Source organism: Triticum urartu, chromosome 2 (genome assembly GCF_003073215.2).
Source record: "Triticum urartu cultivar G1812 chromosome 2, Tu2.1, whole genome shotgun sequence".
Lineage (NCBI taxonomy): Eukaryota > Viridiplantae > Streptophyta > Magnoliopsida > Poales > Poaceae > Triticum > Triticum urartu.
Genome location: NC_053023.1, coordinates 492581064 through 492593806, shown reverse-complemented (window position 1 = coordinate 492593806; position 12743 = coordinate 492581064).

The following is a 12743-nucleotide window of genomic DNA, read 5'->3' as shown; positions in this document are numbered from 1 at the left end:
GAGTATGTTGATTTCAATAGTGATGAAGATGACTTGTTAGGTGATGATTTGCTTGTTGACAACTCTAGTGATGAATACTATGATGAAACGTCAATTACATGCTAATCAAGATAAAACGAATGACAATGATAAGGAGAAGATTTTCTACATTGCAAGCGTTTACTCTTATCCACTTACATGCCTCAAGTCAAGTCTAGTAACAAGAACAAGAAAGATTCTTCCTCTAGCAGTAACAATGATCATGCTAAATCCAATATTGTTGCTTCTAGTAGTTCTCTTGATTCCACTAATGATTCTCTTAGCCAAGTTACACTTGAGCAAGAAAATAGCTTATTGAAGGGAATTATAGAGAAAGGAGTGTACAAAAGCCTTGCCGGGAGTAAGCAATTCGAGGAAATTGTGCGCAAGCAAGGAATGCACCGGAAGAATCAAGGTGTTGGTTTTGAACGAAAGTTCAATGCCAATGGAGTTGAGTGGGAAGAAGATCAATACCCCAAGACAAAGTTTGTTCCTCAACAAGAGAAGTATGATACTTCTTTCAAGGGGACACAAGCTCAAGATGATCTTCCACCACAAGACTACAAGCAAAAAGGCAAGGACAAGCTTCAAGAGGAAATTGACGCATTTGAAGAAGCTCCTAAGACCTTAGTCAAGTGGATTCCCAAGACTACATCAAGTTCCACTTCATCAAGTACAACTACAACTCCGAGGATTCCCATCAAGATGGTGTGGATCCAAAAGAAGAAAACTAGAGAGTTCTTGAGGGTGACTTCCGCCAACATACTTCACTCTTATCATTTTGGCAAGAACAAGTGCAATCAACTTCCACATCTTGCACTAGTTCAAGGAGTCACAAACCCTCTTGTTGGTAAGACAAGGGACAAGGTAATCTAAAGTTTCATGGACATCATCTTGTGTGTGCATCACTCTATGTCTATGGATATCCTTGTTTGTTCCTTGTGGGGTAACCCATGTAGGTATTGAAGTGCAATTCACTCAAATGGATAAGCTCCAAGTGATCTACATCAACATTGAGCATCCACATCTTCAACATCTACATGAAGTCATCATCGACAAAAACCCAAGTTAGTCATCCCTCTTAGGGGGGATATCACATCTAGGGGAGCTTTACTCTAAGACTTGAGCTAAAGCAACTCTAAAGATGTGAACCACAACAATGCTTATGTAAAAGTGGTAACCCCACTTGCTTAAACGATGAGTATGACCTACTGATCACGTGTCTCACTTGACTCCTAAGCAATATACTCATAGTATAGATGACTTGTCATCGCAAATTGCTTGATAGATGCTAGAATTGGTTGTGCATGCCTTGTCACATATTTCATTTGCCATCCTTATTGTGTGAGCATGCTGGTTGCATATTTTACTCATTCAAGGACATCCACTTGTTGTTTTGATGTTGGTTTTATCTTCTTTTGCCAAGTGGATGGACAAGAATGCCTAAGAACCCCCTCTAGCTATCTATGCTTTTCTCGTCTCAAACTCTATTCATATTGCATCACAAAATTTGATCAAGTCGATTCGAACCACTGTGTGAGGAGCGCTCGGAGTCCCCGATTCGTCATACACTTAAACTTCCAAAACCTCTTTATGATTCTCGGTCTGACCGATACCCCACTTTCGGTCCTACCGAGATCATTAAGTTGATCTAGGTTTTCGATCTCGGTGCAACCGATTTGAACCTTCGGTCACACCGAGTTGCAACAACTGTATACAGTTATTGCATCTCGGTGCCACCGAGTTGTTCCACTCGGTCACACCGACAGGGTCGGGCTATATAGCACGGGCAAAATTTGGAAATTTCTCCGAACCCCTTCGCCCGCGCGATAGCCTGCTCTGCCAACGTGGTCTCCGGATCGTCTTCTCGCCGCCAGCCGCCTCCAGTAGCTGGTCTCCGTCGCCATCAACAGGAATTCTACCCCGCCATTGCCGCCGTAGCAAGTCCCCGCCGAACTAGGGTATGGACTTGATCTTTGTGCTATTCTCCAATCTGATTCCTAGCACATTGTGTTCTTCATGATTCTTGCCACGATTGAAACACTCCTATCCAGTCAAAACGCCTGTAGATTAGCTTTGATTCAAAAATTTTAGGGTTAGGCTTCCACTGAAACCATCTCGGACCCACCGAGTTGAAAAACTCGGTCCCACCGATTTGGCTTATGCCATTGCACAAGTGAGACTCGGTCTGACCGAGAATTACTTATCGGTGTGACCGATTTTGGAACTCTGTGAAACCCTAGCAGTCTCGGTGCCACCGAACTGTGACTCGGTCCAACCGAGTTCACCAGTTCAGGTGCCAAAACTGCTTCGGTATCACCGAGTTTAAAAATCGGTAGATCCGAGATGATTTCAGTGGGAAACTAAAACTAAGTTTTTGGATCATTCTTTGCAAAAAATCTCTGCATTTTGTGATGCTCATCCTTTCTACCTCATCTATAATCTGTTCACAGGGTCAGCAGTCAGTTTGCAGCATGTCTGATCAAAGTGATAGCCAGAACATGTCAGAGCAGCAGGTGCACATGAGTGAGGGCACTAGTCCCTCCAGTTCTTCTGATGAAGGCAGCAGGAGCACTCCTAGCAACTTGCCAAAAGCTGCCACGAGACAGAGGAAGAAGAGGACTTCTGATTCCGAAGATGAATATTATGTGGCAGAGGAAGAGGCCACTTCCAAGAGAGTTGAGCCAGCTCAAGGCACAAGCCAGGGCTGAAAATCAAAAGGCCAGCAGGCAGGCAGCCAATGTCAAAGGCCAGAATGTCAACTGCTAAGCCCATAGAGCCAGTTGCAGCTGAGGGCAAGAAAAGAAAGGAAAGGGTGAAGAAGACTGTGGCTAGAGTGCTTGGCAAAGCTTCCATCATGGAGAGGAAGAAGAAGAAGAGGTAGCTGCACCAGCACCCAAGGCACCCAAGCTAATGGGTGATGCCATAAAATCAGGGGGACTGCTTCCAAGGCCCAAAGACAGATCCAAAGACAAAGCCAAAGAGGAATACAATAAGCATTCCTGCAGCTGAGAAGAACAAGGCCCCAGTGCCTGAGACTGTTGCTGAAGAAGAGGATAGAGCAAATTCTGAGAAAGCTAAGCCCAAGATCCCAGACCACAACGATGCTCATCCTGTGGCTGAGGACATGAAGCTCAGGAGAGGATTCAGGGCTGAGGAAGTGGAGAGAAGAAGATCTGTATGCTTCAAGGAGAAGGACTGCCGTGGATTACAGGTTTCACACCAAGGAGCAGCAGATTTTTATGAGACAGTGCTGCTAGATAAGAAGCCCATTGTCTGTGATATGCGATGGGTTGATTGGCAATACATCAAGGACAATGAGGAACACTATCCTGGAGTGCAAGACAGCTTCATAGCTTGTGGAGTAGCTGACTTTGTTGGGCAGAAGCTCACAAAGTGGAACGAGGAGCTTATCATGCAATTCTACTCCACGGCACACTTCTACCCCGATGGGAGGATCACATGGATGTCTGAGGGTACAAGGTACCAATCTATAGTTGCTGAGTGGGCACAGATCATTAATGCCCCAGAGGAGCAAGATGATGACTTGGATATCTATGCCAAGAAGAAGATGGACCACAACTCAATGTCAAATATGTACAAGGAGATCCCAAATGAAGCACTTGATACCTTCAAGTTTGGCTCAGTACATTACCTTCTGTCAGGGCTCCCGATATCAATTGGATCTTGAGGCACACCTTGTTGCCAAGTCAGGTGATCACAAGATGATCAGAGGCCATGCTATCAACTTGCTACATGTGTTTGATGTGCCTCAGAAGTTCAAGGTGATGACCTCATAGTGGAAACTATCAAAAGGACTGCAGCAGATCAGAAGAGGAGTTTGCGGATATGCCCCTCAGATTCAGGAGCTCATCAACTCCAAGATGGGCATGGGCATATATTTATTGGACAAGGAACACCTGCCCATCCGTCCAGATTTTGAGGATAACCAAGTGGTCATGACTGAGAATGAGCCATCACAGTTCAAGCACAAGCAAAGAAGGAGAAGGCAAGAAAGGAGAAAGCTGCCAAGATGCCAACTCAAGAGGAGGCATCTGAGTATTTCTTGAAGACTAAACAAGAGCAGCTTGGTTACTTGATTGCATCCACGCTGAGGATTGAGCAAAGTCTGGCCACCCTCACTCAGAATCAGCAGAGCCTAGAGAGAATCATGGAACAGAAGTTCTATGACTTGGATGTCAAAGTAACGGAAGTTCAGTCTGATGTGGAGCAGTTCCAGGAGGACATGCAGGAGAGGAGAGGCAGGACTACCACTCATGCCTTTGCCAGAGTGCCACGAGGCCCGAGGTCATCTGTCGTGCTAGTTGCTGACACAAGAGCCACCACTTCAGCACCAGCTACAGCCTCAGTTCCACCAGCTCCAGCATCTACTTCAGCTCCAACTCCAGCGTCTACCGAAGCCTTCGTCCTTGGAGTGATCCGGACTCCACCACCACCTGAAGATCAAGCCTGAGCGTCGATCTAGCACTATGCATTTTCTAGGAACTTTTTGGTAACTTGTTGCCAAAGGGGGAGAAGATGTATAGATCATAGGCTTCGAGAGAGAGAGAGTGTTGCTTTTCTCTCTTGCTTTATTTGGTGGTTTTTTCGAACTTGTTTGCTTTTGAGTGCTTGAGATACTACGTCATTATTTGTGAGACATTGATGATCATGTGTTTGATCATAAGCTACACTTAATGCTTGCTTAATGCTATTATCTTATCTATCTTATGTGATCATTCATTATTCTTGGTGATGAGTGCATGTATTTCATTCTTATCATTTTAAGCGCTCCACCAAGATGTATGTGACATGGAAGAGTAACCCATGACTCTAACTCTTTGTGCATTTGCAGTCCAAAGCAAATTTTAAATATGCACAAATTTAGGGGGAGCTCTTACTTATCACATACTTCTCAAAGCGACGATATATTTCATGCTTATTATCATTTGTCGAAGCTTTGATCTATATGTTGTCATCAATTACCAAAAAGGGGGAGATTGAAAGTGCAACTATCCCTAGGTGGTTTTGGTAATTCATAACAACATATAGCTCATTGAGCTAATGCTATTCCAAGATGATTATTTCAGGAAAGCTCAATGATTGGCATGGCATGGATGTGAAAGTGGAACCCTCAAAATGCTAAGGACAAAGGATTGGCTCAAGCTCAAAAGCTCAAGACTCTTCATTTTATATTTTAGTGATCCAAGATCACATTGAGTCTTTAGGAAAAGCCAATACTATCAAGGAGGGATGAGGTGTTGCTTAATGAGCCTCTTGCTTCATGTGCTTAGTGATATGCTCCAAAACCCTCAACTACTTTCCCATATCCACATATGACCTAAACCCTAAGCCAAACTCGGTCCTACCGATTCTTCCTATCCGGCGCCACCGAGTTTCACTTGTCATTAGCCACTGCCAAACCCTAGCAATTCGGTCCTACCGATAGGGATCTCGGTCTCACCGAGATGGGGTTGCAAACTCTCTGTTTCCCTTTCGTAACTTTTCGGTCTCACCGAAAGAGCGAATCGGTCCCACCGAGATTGCAATGTAAACTCAGTGTTTCCCCTTTGTAACTTTCCCGTCTCACCGAGTTCCACTCGGTCTCACCGAAAGAGCAAATCGGTCCCACCGAGTTTGCCTGACCAACTCTCTGGTTAGCTAATTACCAAATTCGGTCTCACCGAGTTTGTGTAATCGGTCTCACTGAGATTACGTTATGCCCAAACCCTAACCATATCGGTCCTACCGAGTTGCAAGTCAGTCCCACCGGAAATCTCCAAAGGTCACTAGGTTTACATTTTCGGTCCGACTAAGTTTGTTGATTCGGTCCCACCGAGATTGGAAAACTGTGTGTAACGGTTGGATTTTGTGTGGAGGCTATATATACCCCTCCACCTCCTCTTCATTCGAAGAGAGAGCTATCAGAACACACACACCATTCCAACTCATATATTCTGAGAGAGAACCACCTGCTCATGTGTTGAGACCAAGATATTCCATTCCTACCATATGAATCTTGATCTCTAGCCTTTCCAAGTTGCTTTCCACTCAAATCTTCTTTCCACCAAATCCAAATCCTATGAGAGAGAGTTGAGTGTTGGGGAGACTATCATTTGAAGCACAAGAGCAAGGAGTTCATTACCTACACACCATTTGTTACTTCTTGGAGAGTGGTGTCTCCTAGATTGGCTAGGTGTCACTTGGGTGCCTCCGACAAGATTGTGGAGTTGAACCAAGGAGTTTGTAAGGGCAAGGAGATCGCCTACTTCGTGAAGATCTACCGCTAGTGAGGCAAGTCCTGTGTGGGCGATGGCCATGGTGGGATAGACAAGGTTGCTTCTTCGTGGACCCATTGTGGGTGGTTGCTTCTTCGTGGACCCTTCATGGGTGGAGCCCTGTGTGGACTCGCTCAACCGTTACCCTTGGGTGGAGCCCTATGTGGAATCGCGCAAACCGTTACCCTTCGTGGGTTGAAGTCTCCATCAACGTGTGTAGGATAGCACCACCTATCCGAACCACGGGAAAAACATCCGTGTCTCCAGTTGCGTTTGATTTCTCCAAACCCTTCCCTTTACATTCTTGCAAGTTGCATGCTTTACTTTCCGCTGCCAATATACTCTTTGCATGCTTGCTTGAATTGTGTGATGATTGCTTGACTTGTCCTAAAATAGCTAAAATCTGCCAAGAACTAAATTTGGGAAAAGGTTAACTTTTTATTTTGTCAAGTAGTCTAATCACCCCCCCCCTCTAGACATACTTTCGATCCTACAACCATGGTATCAAGGAGTTTTGCCTCACGAATTTGGTCTTCCAAAGTTGGAGTGACTTGAAGGTTGGAAAGAAAACCTTGAGGAACAACTTGGAGGTTGAGCTTGCTGAAAGCTTCACGAAGATCCGGTTGGAATGGCTTGAGAATTAAGCTATTAAAATAAACCTTTCAGCTCAAAGCATCTACAATCACATTCGCCTTGCCTGGAGTATATTCAATACTTGGATTGTACTCTTGAATCATTTCAACCCAACGAGTTTGCCGGAGGTTGAGGTTGGGTTGAGTGAAGATATATTTGAGGCTCTTGTGATCGGTGAAAATGTCCACTTGCCTTCCCAACAAGAGATGTCTTCATGTTATTAATGCATGAACAACTGCCACCAACTCAAGATTGTGAGTGGGGTAGTTCCTTTCGTTGGGCTTCAACTGACGAGAAGTATAGGCCACAACTTTCTTCTCTAGCATTAACATGGCACCGCAACAAGGCATCACAGAAAACTTCGAATGGTTTGGACTCATTAGAAGGAGTTAGAACAGGAGCTGAGACTCGTTTCTCTTTTAGAGTGTTGACAGCAATGTCACACTCAGGAGTCCAGGAATACTTGACATGCTTCTAGAGGAGGTTGGAAAGAGGCTGTGCAATCTTTGAGAAATTCTCAACAAATCTTCTGCAATAGCTTGCAAGCCCAAGGAAACTGTGGAGCTGCTTGACCTTCTGCGGAGGTTCCCAGTTGACAATTGTAGAAACCTTTTCCGGATTAATAGCAATGCCTTTGGAGGAGATGATGTGGCCCAGGTAAAGAACGTCATCAAGCCAAAACTCACATTTGGAGAACTTCGCATAGAATTGATACTCTTTGAGCTTGTCGAGCACCAATCGCAAATGTTTGGCATGATCCTTCTTATTCTTGGAGAACACCAAGATATCATCAAGATACACCAAGACGAATTCATTGGTGTAGGGGTTGAAGGTGAAATTCATCATTCGAGAGAATGTTGGAGGGGAATTGACAAGGCCGAAAGACATGACAGTATATTCATAAGAACCAAAGCTTGTTCTGAATGCTGCCTTAGGGATATCTTCTTCACGAATGCGAATCTAATGATAACCCATACAGAGGTCTTGCTTGGAGAATACTTTTGCGCCTTTAAGTTGCTCGAATAGCTCATTGATGTTGGGAAGTGGATACTTGTAATGTTTGGAATGATCCTTCTTATTCTTGGAGAACACCAAGATATCATCAAGATACACCAAGACGAATTCATTGGTGTAGGGGTTGAAGGTGAAATTCATCATTCGAGAGAATGTTGGAGGGGAATTAACAAGGCCGAAAGACATGACAGTATATTCATAAGAACCAAAGCTTGTTCTGAATGCTGTCTTTGGGATATCTTCTTCACGAATGCGAATCTAATGATAACCCATACGGAGGTCAAGATTGTAAAACACCTTTGCACCTTTGAGTTGCTCGAAAAGCTCATTGATGTTGGGAAGTGTGTATTTATTCTTGATTGTCTTCTTGTTCAATGGACGGTAATCGACGCAAATTCGGTCCGTGCCATCCTTCTTTTGGACAAAAAGAACACCACAACCCCACGGAGATGAACTTGGTATGATCAGACCCAGACGCTCTTGTTCATCGAGCTGTTTCTTCAATTCCTTCAGCTCCTTTGGTCCAAGCTTGTATGGATGCTTGCAAACGGGTTTAGTACCGGGCTCAAGATCGATAACGAACTCAACTGGCCGGTGAGGAGGCATACCCGGAAGCTCTTCTGGAAAGACATCTTGGTACTCACAAACAACTGGAATATGAGAAATAGTGACTAACTCGCCCTTCTCATTGAGAGAGAACAACCGAATGGTTTCATCACAAGCGGCATAGATGATCACATCCTCAGAAGGGTGTGTCAATTTAATCTCCCTGGCAGCACAATCAAGAGCAGCCTTGTGCTGAGAAAGCCAGTCCATGCCGAGAATAAGATCAATATCAGAGTCGCCAAGAACCATTGGAGAAGCCAGAAATTTATAATTGCCCATCTTGATGGAAACATCCGAAACCACCAAACGAGAACTCAAGTGCTTGCCCGGGGAAACAACCACTAATGGTTTTTCCAAACATGCCGAAATGAAATCATGCTTCGTGAAGAATTGTGTTGACATGACACAATGCGATGCACCTGTATCGAATAAAACTTTAGCAGGGATAGACTTAATCGAGAGGTCACCCATGATCACATCTGAAGAATCCCCTGCTTGAGCTCCGTTCAACATGTTCACCTTTGCATGCTTTGGATTGTGCTTGACAACTACATTGCTTGAAGACCTCACATGAGGAGGAGGCAAAAGGCGCTTATGGGTGCACTTCTTTGCATAGTGCCTTCTGCCTCCTCCTGTGAGGTCTTCAAGCAATGTAGTTGTCAAGCACAATCCAAAGCATGCAAAGGTGAACATGTTGAACGCAGCTCAAGCAGGGGATTCTTCAGATGTGATCATGGGTAACCTCTCGGTTAACTCTATCCCTGCTAAAGTTTTATTCGATACAGGTGCATCGCATTGTTTCATGTCAACATCGTTCTTCACGAAGCATGATTTCATTTTGGCACATTTGGAAAAACCATTAGTGGTTGTTTCCCTGGGCAAGCACTTGAGTTCTTGTTTGGTGGTTCCGGATGTTTCCATCAAGATGGGCAATTATAAATTTTTGGCTTCTCCAATGGTTCTTGGCGACTCTGATATTGATCTTATTCTCGGCATGGACTGGCTTTCTCAGCACAAGGCTGCTCTTGATTGTGCTGACAGGGAGATTAAATTGACACACCCTTCTAATGATGTGATCATCTATGCCGCTTATGATGAAACCATTCGGTTGTTCTCTCTCAATGAGAAGGGCGAGTTAGACGCAATTTCTCAGATTCCAGTTGTTTGTGAGTACCAAGATGTCTTTCCAAAAGATCTTCCGGGTATGCCTCCTCACCGGCCAGTTGAGTTCATTTTCGATCTTGAGCCTGGTACTGAACCCGTTTGCAAACATTCATACAAGCTTGGACCAAAGCAGCTGAAGGAATTGAAGAAACAGCTCGATGAACAAGATGAAGGAAATATGCCCTAGAGGCAATAATAAAGTTGTTATTTAGATTTCCTTATATCATGATAAATATTTATTATTCATGCTATAATTGTATTAATCAGAAACTTAGTACATGTGTGAATACATAGACAAACAGAGTGTCACTAGTATGCCTCTACTTGACTAGCTCGTTAATCAAAGATGGTTAAGTTTCCTAACCATAGACATGAGTTGTCATTTGATGAACGAGATCACATCATTAGGGAATGATGTAATTGACTTGACCCATCCGTTAGCTTAGCACTATGATCGTTTAGTTTATTGCTATTGCTTTCTTCATAACTTATACATGTTCCTATGACTATGAGATTATGCAACTCCCGAATACCGGAGGAACACTTAGTGTCTTATCAAACGTTACAACGTAACTGGGTGATTATAAACATGCTCTACAGGTGTCTCCGATGGTGTTAGTTGAGTTGGCATAGATCGAGATTAGGATTTTTCACTCCGATTGTCGGAGAGGTATCTCTGGGCCCTCTCGGTAATGCACATCACTATAAGCCTTGCAAGCAATGTGACTAATGAGTTAGTTGCGGGATGATGTAGTACGGAATGATTAAAGAGACTTGCCAGTAACAAGATTGAACTAGGTATGATGATACCGATGATCGAATCTCGGGCAAGTAACATACCGGTGACAAAGGGGACAACGTATGTTGTTATGCGGTTTGACCAATAAAGATCTTCGTAGAATATGTAGGAACCAATATGAGCATCCAGGTTACGCTATTGGTTATTGACCAGAAGTGAGTCCCGGTCATGTCTACATAGTTCTCGAACCCATAGGGTCTGCACGCTTAACATTCGATGATGATTGGTATTATGAGTTTATGTGTTTTGATGTACTGAAGGTTGTTCGAAGTCCCGGATGTGATCACGGACATGACGAGGAGTCTCAAAATGGTCGAGATATAAAGATCGATATATTGGATGACTATTTTCGGACACCGGATGAGTTTCGGGGTTCACTGGATATATATATATATGGGAGTGCCGGAATGGTTATCGGAACCACCGGAGAAGTAATGGGCCTTATTGGGCATAGGGGAGAGAGAGAGGGGCTGCCAAGGGCTGGCCGTGCCCCCCCCCATGGGCCTAGTCCGAATTGGACTAGGGGGAGGGGCGGCGCCCCCTCCTTCCTTCTCTTCCCCCCTCCTTCCTTCTTCTCCTAGTAGGACTAGGAAAGGGGGAGTCCTACTCCTACTAGGAGGAGGATTCCTCCCCCCTTGGCGTGCCTATGAGGGCCGGCCGGCCTCCCCCTCCCTCCTTTATATACGTGGGGAGGGGGCACCCTAGACAACATCAAAGTTTATCTTAACCGTGTGCGGTGCCCCTCTCCACAGATTTCCACCTCGGTCATAACATTGTAGTGCTTAGGCGAAGCCCTGCGTCGATAACTTCATCATCACCAGGCTGTCATGCTGACGGAAACTCTCCCTCGGCCTTAGCTGGATCAAGAGTACATGGTATGTCATCGAGCTGAACGTGTGCAGATCGCGGAGGTGCCGTCCGTTCGGTACTTGATCGGTTGGATCGTCGAAGATGTTCAACTACATCAACCCGTTACTTAAGACGTTCCGCTTCGGTCTATGAGGGTACGTGGACACACTCTCCCGCTCGTTAGCTATGCATCACCTAGATGGATCTTGCGTGTGCATAGGAATTTTTTAAATACTGCGTTCCCCAACAGTGGCATCTATGCCAGGTCTATGCATAGATGTTATATGCACCGAGTAGAACACAAAGGAGTTGTGGGCGTGGGTATATACATATTGTTTGCCATCACTAGTTGATTCTTGATTCAGCGGTATTATTTGTATGAAGCGGCTCAGACCGACATTACGTGTACGCTTACGTGAGGCTGGTTATACCGACGTGCTTCGCACACAGGTGGATAGTGGGTGTCTGTTTCTCCAACTTTAGTTGAATCTGATTCAATGAACAGGGTTCTTTCTGAAGATCAAAAGCAATCACTATACCGTGTTGTGGTTTTTGATGCGTAGGTAAGAACGGTTCTTGCTAAGCCCGTAGCAGCCACGTAAAACTTGCAACAACAAAGTAGAGGACGTCTAACTTGTTTTTGGCAGGGCATGTTGTGATGTGATATAGTCAAGACGTGATTATATAAATTGTTGTATGAGATGATCATGTTTTGTAACACTGTTATCGGCAACTGGCAGGAGCCATACTGTTGTTGCTTTATTGTATGAAATGCAATCGCCATGTAATTGCTTTACTTTATCACTAAGCGGTAGCGATAGTCGTAGAAGCAATAGTTGGCGAGACGACAACGATGCTTCGATGGAGATCAAGGTGTCAAGCCGGTGATGATGGTGATCATGACGGTGCTTTGGAGATGGAGATCAAAGGCACAAGATGATGATGGCCATATCATATCACTTATATTGATTGCATGTGATGTTTATCCTTTATGCATCTTATTTTGCTTAGTTGCGGTAGCATTATAAGATGATCTCTCACTAAATTTCAAGGTACAAGTGTTCTCTTGAGTATGCACCGTTGCTACAGTTCATCGTGCCGAGACACCACGTGATGATCGGGTGTGATAAGCTCTACGCTCACATACAACGGGTGCAAGCCAGTTTTGCACAAGCAGAATACTCGAGTTAAACTTGATGAGCCTAGCATATGCAGATATGGCCTTGAAACACTGAGACCGAAAGGTCGAGCGTGAAATATAGTAGATATGATCAACATAGTGATGTTCACCATTGAAAACTACTCCATCTCACGTGATGATCGGACATGGTTTAGTTGATATGGATCACGTGATCACTTATGATTAGAGGGATCTCATCTCT